The 26,312-nt window shown below is 41.3% G+C and overlaps 1 protein-coding gene across 3 annotated transcripts in view; it reads right to left on the reverse strand.

Moving 5' to 3' along the window:
• Window positions 1–23,549, reverse strand: part of LOC129862674 (peroxisome proliferator-activated receptor alpha-like) — a 56,640-nt gene extending 33,091 nt beyond the window's left edge. The window contains exon 1 of one of the 3 annotated variants that reach the window (XM_055934559.1): window positions 23,466–23,549. The gene's annotated coding sequence lies outside the window, so the exon portion shown is untranslated. Of the gene's footprint in view, window positions 1–22,712; window positions 22,907–23,465 lie in introns of those variants that run through there. The other 2 variants (XM_055934558.1, XM_055934557.1) reach the window with 2 other exon arrangements.
• Between the last annotated feature and the right edge of the window lie 2,763 nt (window positions 23,550–26,312).

A 26,312-nucleotide genomic window follows, 5' to 3' on the forward strand; every position in this document is an offset into this window, starting at 1 on the left:
GGTGCAGATACAGGTGGATATTCAGTTCAGTTGGAATTCTGCTGCCCTGAATGGGCCAGTGTGTAGATATGGCATAGTTAGTGACGCTGAGAGTACATGGGAACGTCAGGTCACACTGTCCCATATTGCCAGAAATGTTTAGAGTTGAACCAGTGGCAGCCTTCCCCCCCCCCTCTCTTTCACTCTCTCTCTGTTGCTCCAAGCAGCACTTGGTAACAACAATGTCCTTAAGCTACACCTCAGCTCTGTGCCAAACTCTTGGCGGCCATGTTGAGCTTATTTCCAAATCAGCCAGCAGGATCAGATGCAGAGCAGCGTTACAAAACAACTCTGTGCTCCTTGCAACTGTACTGTACATTTCAGAGTGGGGAAAGACAAACCACAGCAATCGCTCCCAGCTATTTTATCCACTGGACAGCTGGACCACTGGCTGAAGAGGAAGGAATTCTATCTGTACTGCAGTCAGTCACTACACACTATATTCTCTAGTAAGAGCAACACCATAGCCCTAGAAAGCCAAATATCAAAACCATAATACACTATATATTGCCCACATGGTTAGTCACCTATGGTAAAGAAGAAAGTACGTTTTTAACATTCACTGTTTACTACTCCCTCTGTCTTTGCTGACTTCTTGTGTGTGAACACACACTTCCGGATACACAGAGATACAACTGTCATGGAGAAGCGGACAAGACAAGTGCACATACCTCCTACCTTGCCTAACTGAGACATACAGGAGTGTGTCCCTAACCAGCCACTGTGCCAAGCTGCTCAGGCCTGGAAATGGAGTTGCACAGGAGGTTCTATCTACCAGGGCTATTCATGTGTGAATTGGGTTGGCAGGTGCCCTGGCTAGCAGCTGACAACCACATTTCATCAGCCATTGTCTACCCAGGCTCTCTGACTGACTGACGAGGATGGAGTAGCATATGTGACATCGATAAGAATGCTTTACGGTAAAGCTTAGGATTTGGCTGATATTGACAGGGTGAGTTGTGTTTCTTCAGAAAGTATTCATACCCCTTGACTTTTTCCACATTTTGTTGTGTAACAGCCTGGATTGTTACAGCCTACCCACAATACCCCATCATGTCAAAGTGGAATATGCCTTTTGAAATTTTTACAAATGAATTAAAGATAAAAGCTGAAATGTCTTGAGTCAATAAGTATTCAACCCCTTTGTTATGGCAAACTTAAATAAGTTCAGGAGTAAATATGTGCTTAACAAGTCACATAATAAGTTGCATGGACTCACTCTGTGTGCAATAATAGTGTTCTAACATGATTTTTTAATTACTATCTCATCTCTACCCCAACAGCTATCTGTATGGTCCCTCAGTCAAGCAGTGAATTTCAAACACACATTCAACCACAAAGACCATGGAGATTTTCCAAGGCCTCACAAAGAAGGGCACCTATTGGTATATGGGTAAAAAAAAGCAGACATTGAATATCCCTTTGAGCATGGGGAAGTAATTGGTTACACTTTGAATGGTGTATCAATACACCCAGTCACTACAAAGACACAATCGTCTTTCCTAACTCAGTTGCCGGAGAGGAAGGAAACCGCTCAGCGATTTCACCATGAGGCCAATGGTGACTTTAAAACAGTTACAGAGTTTAATGGCTGTAAAAGCAGAAAACTGAAGATGGATCATTAACATTGGAGTTACTCCACAATACTAACTTAATTGACAGACTGAAAACAAGGAAGCCTGTACAGCATAAACATATTCCAAAATATGAATCCTGTTTGCAACAAGGCACTAAAGTAATATTGCAAAAAATTTGACAAAGAATTTGGCAAAGAAATTCACTTTATGTCCTGAATACTAAGTGTTATGTTTGGGGCAAATCCCGATACAACACGTCACTGAGTACCACTCTCCATATTTTCAAGCATAGTGGTGGCTGCATCATTTTACGGGTATGCTTGTCATCGGCAAGGACTAGGTAGTTTTTTGGATGAAAAACAGAATAGCACAGAAAACCTGGTTCAGTCTGCTTTCCAACAGACCCCGGGAGACAAATTCACCTTTCAGCAGGACAGTAACCTAAAACACAAGGCTACCAAGACGACATTGAATGTTCCTGAATGGCCTAGTTACAGTTTTCACTTAAATCGGCTTGAAAATGACGAAAATGATCAACAACTAACTTGACAGAGCTTGAAGAATTAAAAAAATAATGTGCAAATATTGTACAATCCAGATGTGCAAAGCTCTGAAAGACTTACCCAGAAAGACTCACAGCTGTAATCGCTGCCACAAGTGGTTCTAACATGTATTGACTCAATGGTGTGAATTCTTGAGAAATATGTATATTTCTGTATTTCATTTTCAATACATTTGCTAACATTACGGGGTATTGTGTGCAGATCTTTGAGGGGGAAAAAAGTAGTCCATTTTGAATCCAGGCTGTAACACAACAAAATGTGGAATAAGTCAAAAGGGTATGAATACTTTCTGAAGGAACTGTAGTTTAATGTCAGTGCATGAAGGGCAGCATTTGGTCAAGGTCCCTCTTTATTCTGTGGAGCGTGTAAATGGTGGTCATTTGTCACGGGTGTGAAGTAAGCTCACCGAATTATTTTCTTACTTGTTTGTAGCCCGACGGGCTAAAACAATAGCAGACGCACAACAATGAGCTTTTCTCCCCTTCGGATTACAGCAGGAACAGCATGTGCATGAAAACAAAGTGACAGACAGACAGATACAGAAAGCATGAGGAGGCTGAGAACAGAACAGGGTCTGACCTCCCGATGTGTGAATTCTGTCTGTTTCTGAGGTGAATACTACTACTACAAGGACAAATGTTGGGAGATAGACATTGGGAGCACTTCTCCCCACTAGACAGCTGTGTGGGTCCTGTTACATTTTCCAGTATGACATTGTCTGGCTGCCAAGTCAGCCTACATGTTTGTTAGGTTGGAATCTAGGCATGCAGTGACGTGCGTACAGGCCTGGCGACGGCCAGTTGGGTCATTCCACGAATAGAGTGCCTTTTATGTCTCTCAGACATTACATGCTGATCAGACGTTCCGCGTTGCGTGCGCGAGCGTTGCAAAATAAATGTACACATACAGTGCGAGTCAAAAGTTTGGACACACCGACTCATTCAAGGGTCTTTATTTTTACTATTTTTTACATTGTGAAATAGCACATATGGAAACATGTAGTAACCAGAAAAGTGTTAAACAAATCAAAATCTATTTTATATTTGATATTCTTCAAAGTAGCTCTCCATTGCCTTGATAACAGCTTTGCACACTCTTGGCATTCTCTCAACCAGCTTCATGAGATTGTCACTTGGAACGCATTTCAATTAACAGGTGTGCCTTGTTAAAAATACATTTGTGGAATTTCTTTCCTTCTTACACGGAACCCAAACCGGCTGCGCGCGTGAGCCATCATGCATAAATGTATTTTGTCCCCCCACACCAAACGCGATCACGACAAGCAGGTTAAAATATCAAAATAAACTCTGAACCACTTACATTAATTTGGGGACAGGTTAAAAAGCATTAAACATGTATGGCAATTTAGCTAGCTTGCTTGCACTTGCTAGCTAATTTGTCCTATTTAGATAGCTTGCTGTTGCTAGCTAATTTGTCCTGGTATATATAAACATTGAGTTGCTATTTTACCTGAAATGCACAAGGTCCTCTACTACGACAATTAATCCACACATAAAACGGTCAACCGAATCGTTTCTAGTCATCTCTCCTCCTTCCAGGCTTTTTCTTCTCTGGACTTTATATTGCGATTGGCAACTTTCATAAATTAGGTGCATTACCGCCACCGACCTCGTTTGTCTTTCAGTCACCCACGTGGGTATAACCAATGAGGAAATGGCACGTGGGTACCTGCTTCTATAAACCAATGAGGAGATGGGAGAGGCAGGACTTGAAGCACGATCTGCGTCAGAATTAGAACTGATTTCTATTTTAACCCTTGGCAACGCAGACGCTCGGGAGCAGTGTGGGTGCAATAATTTAATAACATAGATTTCTACATTTATTTTGCAACACTCACGCATGTGACGCGAGCGGTGCAGTCAGCCTGTTAATGTGTTTATGCCAATCAGTTGTGTTGTGACAAGTTAGGGGTGGAATATAGAAGATAGTCAAGACCAAGTCGATAATATGGCATATTAACAGCTCAAATAAGCAAAGATAAACGTTAGTCCATCAATACTTTAAGACATGAAGGTCAGTCAATACGGAAAATGTCAAGATTTTCAAAAACCATCAAGCGCTATGATGAAACTGGCTCTCATGAGGACCGCCACAGGAAAGGAAGACCCAGAGCTACCTCTGCTGCAGAGGATAAGTTCATTAGAGTTACCAGCCTCAGAAATTGCAGCCCAAATAAATGCTTCACAGCGTTCAAGTAACAGACATCTCAACATCAACTGTTCAGAGGAAACTGTGTGAATCAGGACTTCATGGTTGAATTGCTGCAAAGAAACCACTACTAAAGGACACCAATAAACATAAGAAACGTGCTTGGGCCAAGAAACATGAGCAATGGACATCTGACCGGTGGAAAACTGTCCTTTGGTCTGATGAGTCTAAATTTTAGATTTTTGGTTACAACCGCTGTGTCTTTGTGAGACGCAGTGTCAATAAAAGGATGATGGAGGTGTGAGGGTGCTTGGCTGGTGACACTGTCAGTGATTTATTTAGAATTTAAGGCACACTTAACCAACATGGCTACCACAGCATTCTGCAGCGATACGCCATCCCATCTCGTTTGAGCTTAGTGGGACAATCATTTGTTTTTCAACAGGACAATGACCCAACACACCTCCAGGCTGTGTAAGGGCTATTTGACCAAGAAGGAGAGTGATGAGTGCTGCATCAGATGACCTGGCTTCCACAATCACCCGAACTCAACCCAATTGAGATGGTTTGGGATGAGTTGGACCGCAGAGTGAAGGAAAAGCAGCCAACAAGTGCTCAGCGTATGTGACCCGTTTCAGGAAACTAGGTCACGACTTGCGTGTCAACAGGCGTCTGCGTAGCCAGGCGCTAAAATATAACTTGGATCTATTTTACACGCTTGACGCGCTGCACATCCCACCTCTCCGATCTACTCATTGGTTTTTAAGAGCATATACCCACGTGGGTGACTGAGGTCCACACTCTAGTCCAGTTGGTGGCGGAAATGCACCTTAAAGTTGGTTGCCTACCGCCATATAAAATCCACAGAAAAAGAACAAGAAAGATGAACGGGGAGAGATTTATCAAAGAAAATTAAAAACGAACTAGATTTCCCCTTTTTATCTGTTGACTTATTGTCGGAGTAGGGAAAACACAATGTTGTATGACACAAACTGGATAAAAATTTGACAGAAATTCGACAGCTAAAAAAGGACCATATGCATTTCAGATACAATAACAACCCAATGTTTATTTTCCAGCACAAATTAGCTAGCAACAGCAAGCTAACTAAATGTCCATGAATGTTTCATGTGTGTCCTGTCCCCAAATTAATACAGATGGTTCACTGTTGGTTTTGGTATTTTAACTTTCGTGTCATGAACATGTCTGGTAGGGATAGACAAAATCTAAATGTGCACAATGCTACGCGCAGACGCATGCGCGGAGCCGGTCTGGTCAGCATGTTAGGTGTGTACATTGATAAAACCTTCAATTTAACAGTTGAATCACATACCTCTTTGCTGTACCTAAACTAAACCATGTTAACAATTCCAAAATTAGTGTGTTTTCATTCAAATACGAAAAAAATAATTTAAGATGAAATTGTCAACCCTGTCACTTTATAAATTTGTACACCCCTTTTTCTCCCCAAATTGGTAGTTATAGTCTTGTCCCATCGCTGCAACTCCCTTACAGACTCGGGAGAGGCGAAGGTCGAGAGCTGTGGTCCTCCAAAACACAACCCTGCCAAGCCGCACTGCACCGACGTGTCAGAGGAAACACAGTAAAACTGACAACCGTGTCAGCGTACATGCGCCCCGGTCCGCCACAGGAGTCGCCAGAGCGAGATGGTACAAGGACATCCCGGCCGGCCAAACCCTCCACAAACCCGTACGACGCTGGGCCAATTGTGCGTCACTTCATGGGTCTCCCGGTCACAGCTGGCTGCAACACAGACCGGGATCGAACCCGGATCTGTAGGGACGTCTCAAGCACTGCAGTGCCTTAGACCGCTGCGCCACTCGGGAGGCCCTTAATGGCCACTTTTATAGTCACTTTTGGGAATTTAACCTCATGAGATGGGAAGCACAGTTGAAGTCGGAAGTTTACATACACTTAGATTGGAGTCATTAAAGCGCGTTTTTCAACCACTCCACAAATTTCTTGTTAACAAACTATAATTTTAGCAAGTCTGGTTAGGACATCTACTTTGTGGATGACACAAGTCATTTTTCCAACAATTGTTAACAGACAGATTATTTCACTTACAATTCACTGTATCACAATTCCAGTGGGTCAGAAGTGTACATACACTAAGTTGAATGTGCCTTTAAAAATCTTGGAAAATTACAGAAAATTATGTCATGGCTTTAGAAGCTTCTGATAAGCTAATTGATATCAGTTGAGTCAATTTGAGGCATACCTGTGGATGTATTTCAAGGCCTACCATCAAACTCAGTGCCTCTTTGCTTGACATCATAGGAAAATCAAAAGAAAAATCAGCCAAGACCTGAACATTGTAGACCTCCACACATCTGGTTCATCCTTGGGAGCAATTTCCAAACACCTGAAGGTACCACATTCATCTCTACAAACAATAGTATACAATAGTATAAACATCATGGAACCACGCAGCCGTCATACCTCTCAGGAAGGAGACCCGTTCTGTCTCCTAGAGATGAACATACTTTGGTGCGAAAAGTGTAGGTACAAAAGTATCCACAGTAAAACGAGTCCTATATCGACATAACCTGAAAGGCCACTCAGCAAGGAAGAAGCCACTGCTCCAAAATCACCATAAAAAAGCCAGACTACGGTTTGCAACTGCACATGGGGACAAAGATCGTGCTTTTTGGAGAAATGTCCTCTGGTCTGATGAAACAAAAATAGAACTGTTTGCCCATAATGACCATCGTTATGTTTGGAGGAAAAAGGGGGAGGCTTGCAAGCTGAAGAACACCATCCCAACCGTGAAGCACAGGGGTGGCGGCATCATGTTGTGGGGGTGCTTTGCTGCAGGAGGGACTGGTGCAGTTCACAAAATAGATGGCTCATGAGGATGGAAAATTATGTGGATACATTAAAGCAATTTCGCAAGACATCAGTCAGGAAGTTTAAGTTTGGTCGCAAATGGGTCTTCCAAATGGACAATGACCACAAGAATACTTCCAAAGTTGTGACAAAATGGCTTAAGGACAACAAAGTCAAGGTTTTGGAGTGGCCATCACAAAGCCCTGACCTCAATCCTATAGAAAATTTGTGGGCAGAACTGAAACAGAGTGTGTGAGCAAGGAGGCCTACAAACCTCAGTTACACCAACTCTGTCAGGAGGAATGGGCCAAAATTCCCCCAACTTATTGTGGGGAGCTTGTGGAAGGCTACCCGAAATGTTTGACCCAAGTTAAACAATTTAAAGGCAATGCTACCAAATACTAATTGAGTGTATGTAAACTTCTGACCCACTGGGAATGTGATGAAAGAAATAAAAGCTGAAATAAATCATTCTCTCCACTCTCCACTCCACTGATATTTCACATTCTTAAAATAAAGTGGTGGTCCTAACTGACATGGTGGTCCATAAAGTGGTGGTCCTTAAGACATGGAATTTGTACTTGGATTACATGTCAGGAATTGTGAAAAACTGAGTTTAAATGTATTTGGCTAAGGTGTATGTAAACCTCCGACTTCAACTGTATGTTTGTTCTGAAGTTGAAATTGTGTTCTTTATCACAGAATGTTAAAACTAGGTGAAATAAATAGTTATTTTGGACCAAATGATTTGACCCAAAAGGCCCTCTTTTCATGGAATGACCCAGTCCATGTAGTTTACTACACACTACTACTGCTGCTGTTTCAGCCTGAGGGAGTTGTGATAGGGTTAGTGCATCAATGCAACCTAAACTAACAGTTGGAGTTGACAAACAAAACTGTTCCTGGGCCAGTGCTTGGACAGCCCTATTTTCACACTAACAGTCTGTGTGCCTCTTAAACACACACACACTACTATTTTGTCAGCTTAAATCATTATATTCATTCTAAACAACATTCATATGTTAAATAGGTTCTAAGATATTTGAACTGCGACAGTTTCCCATTATATATATATATATTATATATATATATATATATATATATATATATATATATATATATATATATATATATATATATATATATATATATATATATATATATGCACAGTATGTCTCTCTTCACAACACGGATTCAAAGATTCCCACACAGTCCAGTGTAAATGAGCATACAGACTTGCAGCATACAGAACCACTGGAAAACACCAGCACTCCTGACCAACCAAGACTCTTGGGTATCACCCTTATAAACAATCTTAATTAAGCTCCAAGGAATATAGCAGGAACAGCCCTTCTCCATAGTACATTGTTGATAATGAGTGACCACTTATACCCAGGCTCATCCAATCAACCGATCAGGCTGTTTGAGGGAAAACGTTAATACGTTGCAGTTATACTCGGAGTCAGGCTCTACAGTACATCTATGGTCGAACATCTACGGAGACTGGTCAGGGCTTAACCCAGTAATGGATAAGACATTACTTGAGCAGAAGAGGCTGAAGCTACGTGATTGATGACAATTTCTCTAGACAGGCCTCATGTGGCCAGACGTGCCCGACCCCTACCCCAACTCCAACTCACCCGGCACATTGACCCTTATCCGGCACATTGACCCTTATCCCCACCTCCCACACCTTTAGTCAAATACACCGCTGCTCCTGCCAGATAGACACAGTAGACCTTGACTCCACCACTATGGAGCAGCTACGGAGATAGAGAGAGACACTCAAGGGAGCCCGTTACTATCATCATAGATGTAAGCCCCTTGGGGTTCAAGTTACCCTGACAGTCAGTCAGCTGACATCAGTGGGCCATGATGATGGCGCTGCCCGAGCAGTACCTCAGGCTAGTGCCTGTCCAGAGCAGCTTACATTAAGTTTGGCTATGACCCAATCCTATAGATGGGACTGACATTAGTCAGGCTGTGTTTTCAGAGGATGTTCAAATTGTATCTCTCTCATAAGTCCCTGGAGCTAATCCAATGGATACTAGAGAGAGAGCGGGACAAACATAGAGGGAAAAACAAAGACAGATAGAGAGTGACAAAGAGAAAGCGAAAGAGACTTCTATGTTATTTACTGTTGTAAGGTGTCCTCCAAGGACCTTAGTTTGTCAAAATTCTTATAAAAAAGTTTTTACCCATAGCGGAACCCTTTTTTGTGCCCTCTATTTAGGGTTCTTCATAGAATCCACTATATATATATATATATATGTTTCTACCTAGAACACTCTATGAAAGGTTATGCCTAGAACCCTCTATGAAGGGTTCTAACAAGAACCATTGTATCATCTAAAGGTTCTTCTTAGAACCCTCTATGAACGGTTCCACCTGTGTTATTAGCCTTTACGATTTAAATATTTATGACAATACATTATACATATCAGAAGGCCTATCGTTGAGGGCCTAATTATATCCTAACACAGTGGTGTTAGGAAGCCCCTGGTTTACAGGCCACAAGTACGTTTGATACCGGAGCTCCGAGGCATGCGTGGAAATTGCTAAGCAGTTTGCTTCAAAACAGTGCGCTAATACTTGTATCACTTTATCAGAAGGACGTGTGGATTTTTTTTTATCACCCACAACATTGCATTCAGAATTAGGATTAAATACTGAGACTACCACAATCATCTAAACTGGAACAACCATCCCAGTAATGGGTGCAATGAGACCTACCACTAACAGATTGTATGTTATTTATCTTTGTGTAGCATCACAAAGAGTGAGAGAGAGATCATGAGCAGATGGGCTCCCGCATGTTTTTACAAAAAGATAGATACAGTAAACTTCGATTTTTCCGCAAGGACATATACAGGATACTACCCTCCACAACATAACCTTCACTCCAAATCAAAACTTCTAAACTAAAACCTGATGTTGGACAAAATGACCTGGAAGATTCCTGCTACTAAAGATTCATATTTCCAAGGTCTCTACAGCAAAAGAAGCAGAAGAAACCTGAAAACACCTGGAACTGAGTGAGTCATGTTTAGTCTGAAGATACTTTTAAAAGGCAAGAAGAAAAATACATTACAATGATATATTTTACGTTGTAAGGACTGAATGCTAAATTAAGTTTGCTAGGACAGAACAGATCAGATCAAATCAATTAGCACTGAGGTGTGAAGTGAGGTGTCTCAAAGCCCTGGCAGGAGAGTTTCACAGCCTCCCCCACCCAAATGCAGAGACCTTTGAAGCCCCCTCCATCTGTGCAGAGAACATTACAATACAGTAACCCCTGGATTCATCTCTATTTTGAACTGATATGCAGCCAGGACACTTTCATTGTAAATTATCTCAATAAGAAACAATATTGTTGCTTTGATCATATCAGAAGATATCCTTCTTGCAACCTCCAAAAGCCGAAACTGAAGAGATATAGCTAGCTAATGACTTCCTTTTCCACGTGGAAACTAAATGATGGACAGAGACTTGCTACATCAGCTAGCTAACTGTGATTTTTTACAAGGAATCTGCCTCCCGAAAAAAACTTCTCCCAAGTGAGTGACACCTACTCCCATTGCCTGCTGCACTGCTGTTTGGATTTCACCTGGCGATCTGTTCACCATCTGCCCTGGCCTGTCTCCCATCTGGTACAGGTACCCCAGCCACAATCCTGCCTCTCCCGACTTTTCACTCGCCTCCAGCACACACGCACTGTTGGGGCGAGTGACTTTGAACTTACAATGGCTAAGTCGTTAGATTTTTTAAAATTGTGCTTTATTTGCCTCGTGACTCTTGCATGCTTTGTTGACTATGAACTTGCTTGTTTACCCAACCGTGGGACAGACTATGTTTGTTCCCACACTCGGGACTCTGACTCTCTATTGGTTACAAGGCCTCCAATCCTATTCTAACTTCTCGCCGGCTTTGTATTCATGTTACCTGATGATATTGCTGTACAATATTATCTTGTTGCCATCTAATGCACATTCAAATGTCATAAAAAAATCAGCACTGCAGAGCTCTCCCTGTCCTCTGCTGTGCCTTGATTGTATTACTGCTGATGATATCTGGAAATGTGCATGTACACCCTGGCCCATCTACTGTTGCTAGCCCCAATTCTGACTTGTGCTATGATATCGGCTTCACTGATTTCGGGGTTTTCTGCACGTTAACACTAGAAGCTTATAACCTAAAATGGATCAATTGAAAGTGTGGGTTCACAGCTCTAATCCAGATGTGTTGGTCATTACTGAGACGTGGTTAAGAAAGAGTGTTTTAAACACTGTTGTTAACCTTTCTGGTTATAACCTTTTTTGTCAAGACAGATCTTCCAACGGTGGTGGAGTGGCAATCTTTACCAAGGAACATCTTCAGTGCTCAGTTGTCTCTATAAAGTCTGTCCACAAACAATTTGATTTGCTGGTTTTAAGCATTAAACTTTCAAATAGCTCTTTGTTGACTGTTGCTGGATGCTATTGTCCTCCATCAGCACCGGCCTGTACCCTACCTGCCCTAAACTCACTCCTGGCCCCTTACACTAAGTCTGAATTTGTCCTGCTTGGTGACCTAAACTGGTACATGCTTAAACAACCTGACCAAGTCCTAAAGCAATGGGACTCCCTAAATCGTTCTCAGATTATTACCAATCCCATTGTATGACTCCAAACACCTAGAAAAGGCTACTCTCCTTGATGTTATCCTCACAAATAATCCTGATAGGTATCAGTCTGGTGTTTCCTGTAATGACCTTAGTGATCAGTGTTTTACAGCCTGTGTTCGTAATGGCTGCTCAGTAAAATGACCTGTCCCGATTTGTCATAGATGCTTGCTAAAAAACTTTATTGAGCAAGCCTTCCTTCATGAACTGGCCTCTGTAAAATGGTATAGAATCAGCTTGAGCCATTCTGTTGAAGACGCTTGGACCTTCTTTTTTTATATTTTCAGTGGTATTGTTAACCAACACACCCCCATAAAGAAAATGAGCATTAAAAACAGGTTCAGACCCTTGGTCGTCCGTGATCTGGCTGAGCTCTTTAATCACCACTCTTTAATCACCATCTCCTACCCCTTCTAATGCGACTAGCCTCGATGCTCCTCCCTCTTTTCCCCATGCCCCGCTACAAAGTTTCTCCCTGCAGGTGGTCAGTGAGTCTGAGGTGCTAAAGGAGCTCCTTAAACTTGACCCCCCAAAAATATCTGGGTCAGACGGCCTAGACCCTTTGTTCTTTAAGGTTGCAGCCCCTATCATCATCGCCAAGCCTGTCTCTCCTTTTTGGGGAGGTTCCCATTGCTTGGAAGGCAGCCACGGTGCGTCCTTTATTTAAAGGGGGAGATCAAGCTGATCCTAACTGTTATAGGCCTATTCTTATTTTGCCCTGTGAATCAAAAGTGTTGGAAAAACTTGTCAATAATCAACTGACTGGCTTTCTTGATGTCTATAGTATTCTTTCTGGTTTGCAATCTGGTTTACGGTCAGGTTATGGATGTGTCACTGCAGCCTTAAAAGGTCCTAAATGATGTCACCATTGACCTTGATTCTAAGCAATGTTGTGCTGCTATTTTTATTGACTTGGCCAAAGCTTGTGATACGGTAGATCATTCCATTCTCGTGGGCCGGTTTAGGAGTATTGGTGTCTCTGAGGGGTCTTTGACCTGATTTGCTAACTACTTATCTCAAAGAGTGCAGTGTATAATGTCAGAAGATCTGCTGTCTCAGCCACTGCCTGTCACCAAGTGAGTACAGCAAGGCTCGATGCTAGGCCCTACGCTCTTCTCAATTTACATCAACAACATAGCTCAGGAAGTAGGAAGCTCTCTCCTCCATTTATATGCAGATGATACAGTCTTATACTCAGCTGGCCCCTCACTGGATTTTGTGTTAAACACTCCACAACAAAGTTTTCTTAGTGTCCAACAAGCTTTCTCTGCTCTTACCCTTGTTCTTGAACACCTCCAAAACAAACATAATGTGGTTTGGTAAGAAGAGTGTCCCTCTCCCCACCGGTTTGTTCACTACCTCTGAGGGTTTAGAGCTTGAGGTAGTTACCTCATACAAGTACTTGGGAGTATAGCTAGATGGTACACTGTCCTTCTCTCAGCACATATCAAAGCTGCAGGCTAAGGTTAAATCTAGACTTGGCTTCCTCTATCGTAATCGCTCCTCTTACACCCCAGCTGCAAAACTAACTAAGATGCCAAGCAAAAAAACACACAAACTGGACAGTTTTATCTCCATCTCTTGATTCAAAGACTCATTCATGGACACTCTTACTGGCAGTTGTGGCTGCTTCACGTGATGTATTGTTGTCTCGACCTTATTGCCCTTTGTACTCTTGTCTGTGCCCAATAATGTTTGTACCATGTTTTGTGCTGCTACCATGTTATGCTGCTTCCATATTGTGTTACTACCATGTTGTTGTCATGTTCTGTTGCTACCATGCTTTGTTGTCATGTATTGCTGCCATGCTGTTGTTGTCTTAGGTCTCTCTTTATGTAGTGTTTTGGTGTTTATCATGTGGTGATATGTGTTTTGTCCTATATTTTTTATTGTATTTTACATTTTTTATCCCAGCCCCCGTACCTGCAGGATGCCTTTTACCTTTTGGTAGGCCGTCGTTGTACTTGCCTAGTTAAATAAAGGTTAAATAAAAAATAATAATGAAATTAATCAACCAGTCAATGTATATGCAAAACAGATATTAAAACAAACAATTCTGAAAATCACCCGCAATAGCGCATGCTGGGAAATATGATATATGGTTCTATATAGAACCCTTCTTGCCTTCCAAAGAACCCTTCTTGCCATCTGAAGAACCCTTCTTGCCATTTGAAGAATCATTAAAAAATACTTTATTTCAAAAAGTTTTCTGATAAAAAAAACCTATCCCTCTGCAAAGAACCCTATTGGAACCCTTTTTTCTAAGAGTGTACACAGGCTTGAGAAATACCAGAAGGGCCCTGTAGTCTCTGACATCAATGGGAGGACTGTGGGGTTACTGATCCCTTAGCATCTAAGAGGAGTGGATAGCAGAGTAAAGCAAAAAGCATTGTCAATCCGGCGTTTGCATTGGCTGTATAGCATTTACTGCGATGCGGCCTCTGCAGAAGTCAGGGGATTCATACTTCTTGCACTTTGAGGAGCAGAGCAGAGCTGTTGTGAAGGACGTTGTCAGGGAAGGGAGTTTGTGTTTATACAGGACGTTTTGCCTGACCTACCGTCAACCAATCATGTAAATGTGGAGCTATAATGGAGCACCTGGGAAGTTAAAACATTTGGGAAACGCACGGCATCGCCATACGGAGCTTGATTTGGCATCTGGAGGTGCCGCAATTGTACCACATCCTCCGTACGGAGCCTCCGACCCGCATCAAGCATAAATCGGCTTTAAGAGACTCGCATATATCCTCACATATTCAGTCGCGCAGGCAGAGAAGTACACACACATAAACACGTCGCCAAACAAGTACACACGTGCATGCACGAACGCACGCATGCACTCACAGACACGCAGAGTTACCAACACGCCCGCCGATACCTCCATGAACACACTCTCTGAACTACAGCAGCCTCTTGATACTGCTCTATGGTGACATTTGTCTTCAGAAGGACTCTCACCTCCCTAATGAACACGCATACCAGGCTTCTGAAAGAGGACGATGTGTTGTAAACCTACTGACATGTTGTTTTTGGAATCACAGAGAATCAAAGGTGATATATGCAAGAAAGAAAGCAGTAAAGACGAAACCGGAAAGTCCTGTTTGAGGAGGGAAAAAGTAAAGCCCTCCCCTCTGTCTTTCTATCGCTCTGTGTTCCTATGCAGCTGTCTAAAGCAGCCAAGACAATTACAGGGCTCAAGTTCCAGTGGTGTAAAGTACTTTAGTAAAAATACTTTAAAGTAGTACTTAAGTTGTTTTGGGGGGTATCTGTACATGACTTGACTAATAATATTTACTTTTACTTTTCTTCAGGAATGTCGTGAAGTATGTACTTTTTACTCCATACATTTGAATGCTTAGCAGGAAAGGAAAATGGTCTAATTCACACACGTATCAAGAGAACATCCTGGTCATCCCTACTGCCTCTAATCTGGCGTAATCTCTAAACACATGCTGCATTTGTAAATTATGTCTGAGAGTTGGAGCGTGACCCTGGTTATTCGTAAATAAATCAAATCTAGAAAATGTGGCCGTCTGCTTTGCTTAATATAAGGAATTTGAAATGATTTACACTTGTACTTTTACTTTTGATACTTAAGTACATTTTAGCAGTTACATTTACTTTTGATACTTAAGTATATTTAAAACCAAATACTTTCATACTAACTCGAATAGTTTTTTACTGGGTGACTTTCACTTGAGTCATTTTCTATTGAGGTATCTTTACATTTACTCAAATATGACAATTGGGTACTTTTTCCACCAATGTCAAGTTCCTACAGACAAGTCTCTCACAGTGCAGTCAAGCCACTTAGAAACATACTGCCTAAGAACAGAACAGGAGAAGTATCCCATTGCTCCCATAGGAATAGACTAAACATGTACAACAGATGGTTAGGAAGGGACTATGTCCTGAGATTGTGGGTCATAGCCATTATGCAGGTACTATTCATCTGCAGTGGTTCTACACTATAGCGCCGTGCACCATGATGTGAAGTTGAATGGAAAGCTCTGATGAGAAAGGATACCTTTTTGAAAGCTACAGAAGATCCATTGGGTTCTGTCAGTAACCAACTCAACAGGCAACTACCAACTTGCTGCTGGTGGAAGAAGTGTCCTGCAGCTCAAATCCCCCGTATCATTGGTGCAGCGGAAAGAACAGTTTTGCAGGTGCACATTGAAGGACTCTTGAGGAATATTTCATACATCAATATCAGATCAATTTATAGAAAGTCTTTGCAACTGAAAATGCGGTCCTCAGGAACTTCAGCTTGCAATCAACATAGTTCAGCCTACATGCACAAAAGAAGGAAAGTGAGTAGACCTCCTTGTGCAGGAACATGAACACTTTGGGATATGCAACCATGGCAGATGGCAGAACTTTGAAGCATGATAAGGGCCAGTGTGGAAAGTTTTCACTGATGGGAGGGTGACCTTTGAACTAAAGGCAAACTCCACGTCCACACACCCCTGGCAGTATGGACAAGGGCCCCAAGGCAGCTACCAAAGATAATTATTATGTAACCATCAACTACCACTGCAGTCAGTTTGTGTCCAGGCTAGAATGTAAAACAATTCCAGTAAAATGTACAGTGCATTACTGGCAGCAATTTGCCAATAATTTATTGTAATTTATTTTACACTACAGCTATTGTATTTCATTTTATGGTAATCCATTTTACAGTACCAACATGTTTACTGCATTCTGATTTACAGTATATTACTGGAATTACCCATGCCGCGACATATTACCCAGTGTTCTTTGCAAGTTTTCATTTTTACATTTTGGTAATTTAGAGGGCACTCTTGCCCTTAGCAACTTGCAGTCACTGAAGGTTGATAAAAAGAACACTTATCACAGTCACAGCAATTAAAACGTGTCTATAAACGTTACTGAAAATGTTAAGTTAAGGATCCATTGGTTTTGAAAATAATTGTATACAGAACAAAAATATGAATGCAACAATTTCAAAGAGTTTACTGAGTTACAGTTCATATGAGGAAATTGGTCAATTGGTAAATTCATTAGGCTCTAATCTACGGATGACTGGGAATACAGATATGCATCTTTAAATCACAGATACCTTGAAATAAATGGGCCTCGGGATCTCGGCATGGCGTTTATGTGCATTCAAATTGCCATTGATAAAAATGCAATTGTGTTCGTTGTCTGTAGTTTCTGCCTGCCCATACCATAACCCCACCGCCACTATGGGACAATCTGTTCCCAACGTTGACATCGGCAAACCACCCGCCCACGATGCCGCCGGAGGAGATGGCTGCCGTTTTACTCCTAACCAGCTGTGCTATTTTGTGTGTTTTTTTCACATTGTTTGTAACTTATTTTGTACATAATGTTGCGGCTACTGTCTCTTATGACCGAAAATAGTTTCTGTATATCAGAACAGCGGATTCTCACCTCGAACTGGACAAAGATTTTTTTTTTTTTACTAGTCCTACGCGAAGGATATACTGCTTCTCCAAGACCAGGCCCAAATCCCCAATATTCATGTAAAGAAAATACAGAAATTCAAGGGGCGGAGATTGGGGTGCCTTGTGAGAATTTGTCGGCGAGTGGGTAACCCGCCTCTACCATCCTTTCTATTGGCCAACGTGCAATTACTGGAGAATAAAGTGGATGATCTCCGTTCGAGACTATCCTAGTAATGGGACATTAAAAAAAATAATATCTTATGTTCCACTGAGTTGTGGCTGAACGACGACACGGATAATATACAGTTGGCTGGGTTTTCTGTGCATCGACAAGACAGAACCGCTATGTCTGGTAAGACGAAGGGTGGGGGTGTGTGTCTATTTGTCAATAACAGCTGGTGCGTGATGTCTAATATTAAGGAAGTCTCAAGGTATTGGTTGCCTGAGGTAGAGTACCTCATGATAAGCTGTAGACCACACTATCTACCAAAATACTGTATTACACTGTATTTCATTGTTCTGGCATCAAGTTACAGTGAATATCTCAGTACTGTATTAGCACTAACCAGATATAGTCAGATATCCTGTATATCATAAGATATCTGGTGGTACTGAACACAAATATAAACGCAACATGTAAAGTGTTGGTCCCATGTTTCATGGTCCCATGTTCCATACGCACAAAAAGCTTATTTCACTCAAATATTGTGCACAAATTTGTTTACATCCCTGTTAGTGAGCATTTGTCCTGTGTCAAGATAATCCATCTACCTGACAGGTGTGTCATATCAAGAAGCTGATTAAACAGCATGATCATTACACAGGTGCACCTTGTGCTGGGGACAATAAAAGGACACTTTAAAATGTGCAGTTTTATCTCAAGTTTTGAGAGAGTGTACAATTGGAATGCTGACTACAGGAATGTCCACCAGAGCTGTTGCCCGAGAATTTTATGTTAATTTCTCTACCATAAGCCGCCTCCAGCATCATTTTCGAGAATTTGGCAGTACGTCCAACCGGCATCACAACCGCAGACGTGTATGTTGTCGTGTGGGTGAGCAGTTTGTTAATGTCATGAACAGATTGCCCCATGGTGGGGTTAAGCTACGGACAATGAACAAAATTGCATTTTATCGATGGCAATTTGAATGCACAGAGATACAGTGACGTGATCCTGAGGCCCATTGTCATGCCATTCATCCGCCACCATCGCCTCATGTTTCAGCATGATAATGCGTGGCCCCATGTTACAAGGATCTGTACACAATTCCTGGAAGATGAAAATGTCCCAGTTCTTCAATGGCCTGCTTTATTCACCAGACATGTCACCCATTGAGCATATAAGGATCGAAGTGTACGACAGCGTGTTCCAGTTCACGCCAGTATCCAGTAACTTCGCACAGCCATTGAAAAGGTGTGGGACAACATTCCACAGGCCACAATCAACAGCCTGATCAACATTATGCAAAGGAGATACTGTGTGCGGCAAATGGGGGTCACACCAGATTGGTTTTCTGACTGGTTTTCTGATCCACGCCCCTACTTTCTTTAAAAGGTATTGGTGAACAACAGATGCAATATCTGTATTCCCAGTCATATGATATATCCGTATATTAGGGCCTAAAATGTTTTATAAAGTTGACTGATTTCCTTATATGAACTGTAACACAGTAAAATCTTTGAAATTGTTGCATTTATTTTTCAGTATATCTTTATTCAGTATAAATTGTATTATTAAGGAACTACTACCACATATCACTTCAATTGGTACAGCACTCTCACTAAAGGATGCAACAAATATAACCACTAACAAAGCCTTAAAATATGATCAGCGATTATTTCTCTTCCCACAATATTTCTCCACAATAAACCATCATTTACAGTTTTCTGCAGTAAATATATAATAAAACAGCAAAACAGTACTTTGCTGTTGAATTGTATTGAAAATAAAATCAGCATTTTCTAATAGTGCATATTTAACTATTTATACTGTATATTTCAGCATACCAACTGATATTTTGTGTTTTATATCACCTGCAATTTAGACTTTAACAAAAGCATCTAAACTGACAGTGACTACTGGGCAAAACAGATCAAAGGGACATGGCTAGCAACTCAAATATTAAAGGTTCTCTGGTCAGAGGGTGTGCTCGCCCCCACCCGCCCCGAGATGCAAGCACGGCAAGGCCCTGCCCCCGGCCCAAAGTGATTTTCCAAGGGCGGGAAAAACCAAGCCCCGTCCGACACCCAGCTGAGCGTGGAAGCGAGCGTACCCATAACTACCCGGACCAGCACACAGCGTGAAGCCAAACCACAAAACATAAATAACGAAAAGCAAAACATACAATAATCCTACGCCCACCCTCACCCCTGATTGGAGGACCTCAAACATTTGCACTGTACATTTGTGTATATAACTATTTCAACACTCATCAATTCTACCTTTCAGACAGCCACAGATCAACCCACATTTCCCAATAAATGATCATTGTAACATTTCCCCAAGCAATACATCCCTCCATTCTCCCATGGCGTCACACTCTGGACTTGAACCTCCCCATTTGCAACATTTGTGCCAAAATTGCCCTGAAAATAAACATTTTACTCAAGGCAGCAATGATATTTCCTATTGACTGACTGTGGTCCTTCAAATTGCCTAACAATAGAGTTTCCAGGTCCAACCGCACCCTGATATTATGGCATAACAACCATTCCTGGACCTGACTCCAAAAACAAGCTACCGATGGACAGTACCAAAAAAGATGCTCTACAGATTCTACCTCATGGCAGAGTCTGCAACTGTCTGACTGTTGAAATTGATATAATATCTTATATTGAAAAAAGCTAAATTGATGCATCAGTTGTTGTCTTGTATATCAGTTCATAAACCCGATGCCATGGTATTGGGACATCGAAAATCCGTTCCCAACTATCTTGTACGTAGCATAGTGGTCAACCCTCTTGACAAAAAGTGAAACTGATTTTTTAACGATTTAAATTAGCTATTTTAAAACCATTTATGATCTTTAATTGGTGGCAGACAAACAAATTCATTCCTTTCTCTTTTAAGTAATTGCCTTTTACATTTTTGTGGCAGACCTGCGATTAGTTGGTTATAATTTTGTATTGCTTCTTCTGGAGGATAAAATTGGAATTGTAGCCAACTCTGTAAAGCTTCATTTAAAATAAGGTTACTTTAAACAGGGTTCCATTGTCAATCCACCAGAAATTGATAGTTTTAATCTGTATAACAGCAAAGAGCCACCTTTTAAACATCAGATGTGCCTCTCTAAGAGTAGCTTTGAGAGAGAGGGGTTTAATGCCTTGATATTTAGTAGTTTTAGCTCTCCAAACTCCATAATAAAAAAAAGTTTTGCTGCTACTTTGATCTGTATCCTATATAAACATAATTGTTAGGGAACCACTACCACATACCAGTTAAATTGGTACAGCATTCTCACCAACGGGTGAAACAAATATAGCTGCTTATAAGACACACCTCAAAATATGTTAATGAGTAAGAAACAACAATACCACACACCCACTAGTGTTCAAAAGGGGTTTGGCACTCCAAAAATGCAGTATTGATATTGTATTCTGAATCACAGTAAATTACTGGCAGCAATTGGCCAGGAAGTTACTGTAGCGTTTCAGGACAAGGTTTGTAGAATTCCTAAAATACAGTATATTATCGTATTCTGTGGGGATACAGCATTCTCACTCACAGTTGCAACAAATATGGGCGGCAGGTAGCCTTGCTGTTAAGAGCGTTGGACCTGAAAGGTCGCTTGTTAGAATCCCTGAGCCGGCAAGGTGGAAAAATCTCAGCAACTGCTTCCTGGGCTTCTATTAAGGCAAACCCCCAGCACTTCTCTGATTTAAAGGTTGGGTTAAATGTGGAGGACACATTTGGTTGAATGCATTCAGTTGTGCAACTGTCTAGGTATCCCCTTTCCCCAAATATAGCTTATTTAAAGCAGACCTTGAAATATGTCAGAGACTCCCTAAACTGAAGAGAGTAGGATACCGTAGAATGCACAATACCTTTCTGTAAACACTGTAGAATGCACAGTAAAATAAATTAAATGTGTAACACAGAATTAATTATGGTGCATTGTCAGAGACTCCCCTTCCACAATGCACCATAATTAATATTGTAAAACACATTTATGGTATTTTACTGTGCATTCTACAGAAAGGTCTTGTGCATTCTACGGTAATCTATTGTATTCAGTTTATACAATATAATACTGTTGATTAATAATACAAGTTACTGATACAATTACAAAACGTCTAACAGTATATCCTTACCAAGCCTCACAGAGAATACTGTGACCCATGTGTAACAAATTCAGAAAAATTGTGGATGACTAAAAGAAGGCAACAAATGGGTTAAAATCTCAACAAGCCTGGATGTGGAAAAACCCAGGCAGCATTCCTGTAGCTTGGTTGGACTGGGACAGGTACAGCAGGATTTGGGTCAAGTTTCAGACTCACAGAGGAAGTGTGCAATTTGGCACTGAATGCCACCCTCAGAGAGTGGGGTCACAGCCAGGGCCTGCCATTATCAACAGCGACCCTGGAGCAATTGGGGTTAAGTACTGTACCGTGCTCAAGATTTTTCACCTTGTCGACATGGGGATTCGAACCCAATGCTCCAACCTCTAGGCTACATGCCGCTCCAACAACTGTCCTTCCAGACAAACATTTTATCTCCATCACTGAATATGTCCTCAACAGCACCTCTCCCCCCTATTTGACATATCAAGATAAACTTCAAAGTGTAGGCTAACTGGTGCATGGGACAATAAAATATATGTTTTTGTCTTAACTTAACACTTCTGCAATGAGAAAAATCTTGAACATGTTCTAGAAGTTAAATGCATATCCTAAAATAGAACATCTCTCTCAAGCTCCCATGATTAGGGTAAGGCTCCACTAGGGCAAACATTTGTTACTTTGATTCAAGGACTGTGCAGTGCAACATGTAGCCTAGTCTATGCGTGGGAAAAATAACTGAACAATGTCTTGCATGTGCAACTTGGAGTATAAGACTGTCACAAAACTCTCATGGGCAGCTGTTTATTCATAGTAGTAACAGATTACGGGAGTTATGATCAGCCTTACATCACGAAAAGCATGTATCGATATCCATGTCGGATGCGCCGGCGTGCTCGATGTGAAATCAGATTATACAATAACAATGGCCCCAGGTATGTTGTTGCAACACTATCTATTCATAGATGTTCTGTTATTTTGCTCAAACTATAAATATGAACGGAATAAATTCCATCAAAAACATCAGTCGATGAAATTAGGCAAATTCGAATCGTAACATTTCAATTCTGTCAACACCATATGTACATAAAGTAATGCAATTCACATCGATATGTGCAGTAATAAAGCGCTCAAATTGATCTACCTTACAGTAGACAGCCCGATCTGAAGCCGCCATATCGTCAGAAATCTAGGTGCGTTGAGAAACTGTCAGTGCGAGATCGGGAGGAACGAGGAGAGAAAAATAGCCCCCTTCTACACGTCCTTGTTTGTCTCCTAAACAACGCTGTCGCTGTCAAAATTCCCCACTACACAGACCACAGAGCTCGACCCACCCGCCGGAACTGACGTCATAACTGACAGCTGAAGCAAAATAAGCACACACCCCTGACACACCTATCATTTCAACGAATAGAAAAAGTTCATTAAAAGATCTCAATTGTCGCAACTCGCGTCCTCGCTCCTCGTCTCCCTCTCAACAACCATTGGATGACAAAGCCAGAGGTCCCTCCTCTCTGTCCTTCGCCTCCAATAGGTTTTGAGAAGGAGGAGGGGTGAGAGGACTCGAGAAGAAAGAAATTGAGATTCTCCCCATGTCTTTTCCTTGTTCAGGACGCCTCCTAACAATGAAATGACATGAGAGAGCAAGGCAAGAACAGTCCGCATCATCCAACTCTGTCCACTAGTCACTGTTTGCCAATGTCGTAAGAAAGAATGTCACAGAAGCATCAATAACACTAAATATGGGCATTATAAGAACTTTCATGCTCCACTTTTGTGCCCTCATATCTACATTTACTCAATGTTTATATACCTGTATTACCATGTTAAAAACATAAACACACACACAAACACACAGGTCGTTATTGTAAAATATAATGTGTTCTCAATGACTTACCTGATAAATAGTGGCAAAATAAACACACACATTTCACTTCAAGTGCCCCCTACTAGTTCCCTGAATCCCATGTCATGCCGCCCTCTGCCTCCACAGCTCACCACTGGCCCTAGAGAGTACACTTTTAAAATATGCTGGGTGACTCAGTTGGGTCACTTGAAAGCCTTGTTCACATTGGCAGTTTGAAGTGACTCAAATCCTATTTATTTGCATATCCGATTCAAATCTGTTCTTTCTCCCGCAGTCTGAACAGCCAAAAAACACCTGTACTATGACCTCTAGTGTAGCCATGTTACCTTTGTAGGTGGTTTGAAATCAGATACAAATCTGATTCCTGGCCATGTGACTTGTGTCTGAATGGTCAAATCTGATTTATTTACCCTCAAGTGGCTTTTAGACTGTTATTTGACATATCTTGTTGCTTGCTAGCTACTCTGTTTAAAGTTTTGACAAGAACATGTGGTAGCTAACTTGCTTGTTAATTGTTTACAAACAAATTAGTGAATGTGCTAGAAAGCTAAACAACTACCTAGCTAGCTAGTTGACTGCTGTGGCTAGCTAGCTAGTTGACTGCTGTGGCTAGCTAGCTAGTTGACTGCTGTGGCTACCTAGCTAGTTGACTGCTGTGGCTAGCTAGCTAGTTGACTGCTGTGGCTACCTAGCTAGTTGACTGCTGTGGCTAGCTAGCTAGTTGACTGCTGTGGCTAACCAAAAATGACTCGTTTTGAAAGTTGGATAATTTATTATTTGAGGCTTTAAAAGTGTTCTTACACTATACTTTAGAACATTCAAAGCAACTGGGAAACATCCGTGGCCGGCATTGTTGCCACCTTAGCTTGCTACATAACTTCTGAGCGATAGGAAGCATGAGCACCACCACCAATCAGCCTACACCACTGCGAACACACACCTGTTGTTACTATGACCACTAGCGTAGCCATGTCAGCAAATTACTGCTGTCTGAACACACACAAATTCGATTTGGTTACTTGTAACTAACAGTCAGTAGTCCAAAATTGATTTAAAAAACAAAACTGATCCGAGCATTAAGGCCTGCACTGTGAACAAGGCTTCAGTTGGGTTATTGAGCTATGATCCACAGCGTTAGATCAGAAGACTGGAGGCTTGGCTTAATAGGGCGTGGCTGTCAAATAGTTATTTTTGGCCACCTGTGAGAGTACATGTAATTCTGGTCAATCTATTCTGTTGTATTGTCAACACATGTTAAGGGTGAGCACTGACACATTGGTAGCTTAATGAGGCTTACACAAGTTGAGTTCCTCAAATGCCTATGTGTATCCCAACGTTGGAATAGTTACAACTTTATATTATTTAAACAATGTTATTAATTGTATATTAAAAAGGTACTGAACAGTCATTCTTATTCCTATGTAAAATATATTTTTGTGTGTCACGCCCTGACCGTAGAGAGCTTTTTATGTCTCTATTTTGGTTTGGTCAGGGTGTGATTTGGATTTTTTCTATGTTTTGTATTTCTTTGTGTTTGGCTGGGTGTGGTTCTCAATCAGAGGCAGCTGTCTATCGTTGTCTCTGATTGAGAATCATACTTAGGCAGCTTTTTCCCACCTGTGTTTTGTGGGTAGTTGTTTTCTGTTTAGGTTGTTTCCCTGACAGAACTGTGCGCTTTCGTTTTCTCCTTTTGTTTGAGTGTTTTTGTGAACATTAAATTATGAACACTTTCAACGCTGCGCTTTGGTCTCATTCTGACGACGAACATCACAGAGTGACTAAAATATTACCCTTAATATTTGTTTTAGATAAAAATGCTACATTGTGTAGAAAAAGTACTTTATTACTCATGTCTGACTACTAGGAAGTTTGAACAGATAGGCTGAGTGGGCATGGGGGCCTATATTCATGAGCTCCCCCTAACTGACAGCTCTTTGAAACCCCTATGACAAACAACTTGAATGTAGTGAGCAGCATTATTCTCTTTTCCTACTTTGGTGATACACAAAGCAACTCAAACATTGACATTGCATCAATTATACATCTCCCATTTGGCACATTGCTTGTAATGTAGTACACAGCAGTACACATGCATGTGTTGACTTGGCAACTGTATCGGAGTCTTGAAAGACCCCTTTTGTTGCATGCTGGCTGAAGACCTAGCTAGCCAGGAACTAGCTAACACCAGACACAGATTAAGAGTGAAACATATAAGTATCTTTGCCATAGATGAAAACTGTAAACTTTTTTATTATATTTGCTGACAGTTTACAGTCAAATGTTGGCACCAGTAGATTAGCTATCTTGCTATATAAATCACTCCTTTCTTCAAACACACCTTCTCCGATGTTGGTTACAAGGCATCATTTATTTAAATTGGGTAGAAGAATATCACGTTACCATTGGCGTATTCAAATGAGAACGTTAGGGTGATGTCACCATGTGCCCTTAACAATCCTGCTTCCTAAATCCAAATAGTTTGACACAGGGCAGGGGAACAGTAACTTCATGATCAAACTTCACTTTCCATTCTTTGATCTGGTTTAATCCAAGTATCATCAAAATTCAAGAAATATATTATTTTGAATGTTCATGACCTTTAAAATATTTAATGCACAAAATATTGGAGAAAACTTAACGTTTACAGTGTAGAAACTTCACATAATGAACAGGAATGACATGTTCGCTCACGGGTGGCCAAAAATACCTATTTCAAAGAAACACCCCCAATAGGCCACACCTCCTGAAAATAATCTATGGATGGCTAAATTAACCCATGTTTGATTATTCCAAAGGTGTGGCATATTGGGGGCTTTGGCAACCCAAGAGGATAAATGTCATTCATCTCCATCATTTTAAGTTTGTGCTCCATAAATT

Source organism: Salvelinus fontinalis, chromosome 9 (assembly GCF_029448725.1).
Source record: "Salvelinus fontinalis isolate EN_2023a chromosome 9, ASM2944872v1, whole genome shotgun sequence".
NCBI lineage: Eukaryota > Metazoa > Chordata > Actinopteri > Salmoniformes > Salmonidae > Salvelinus > Salvelinus fontinalis.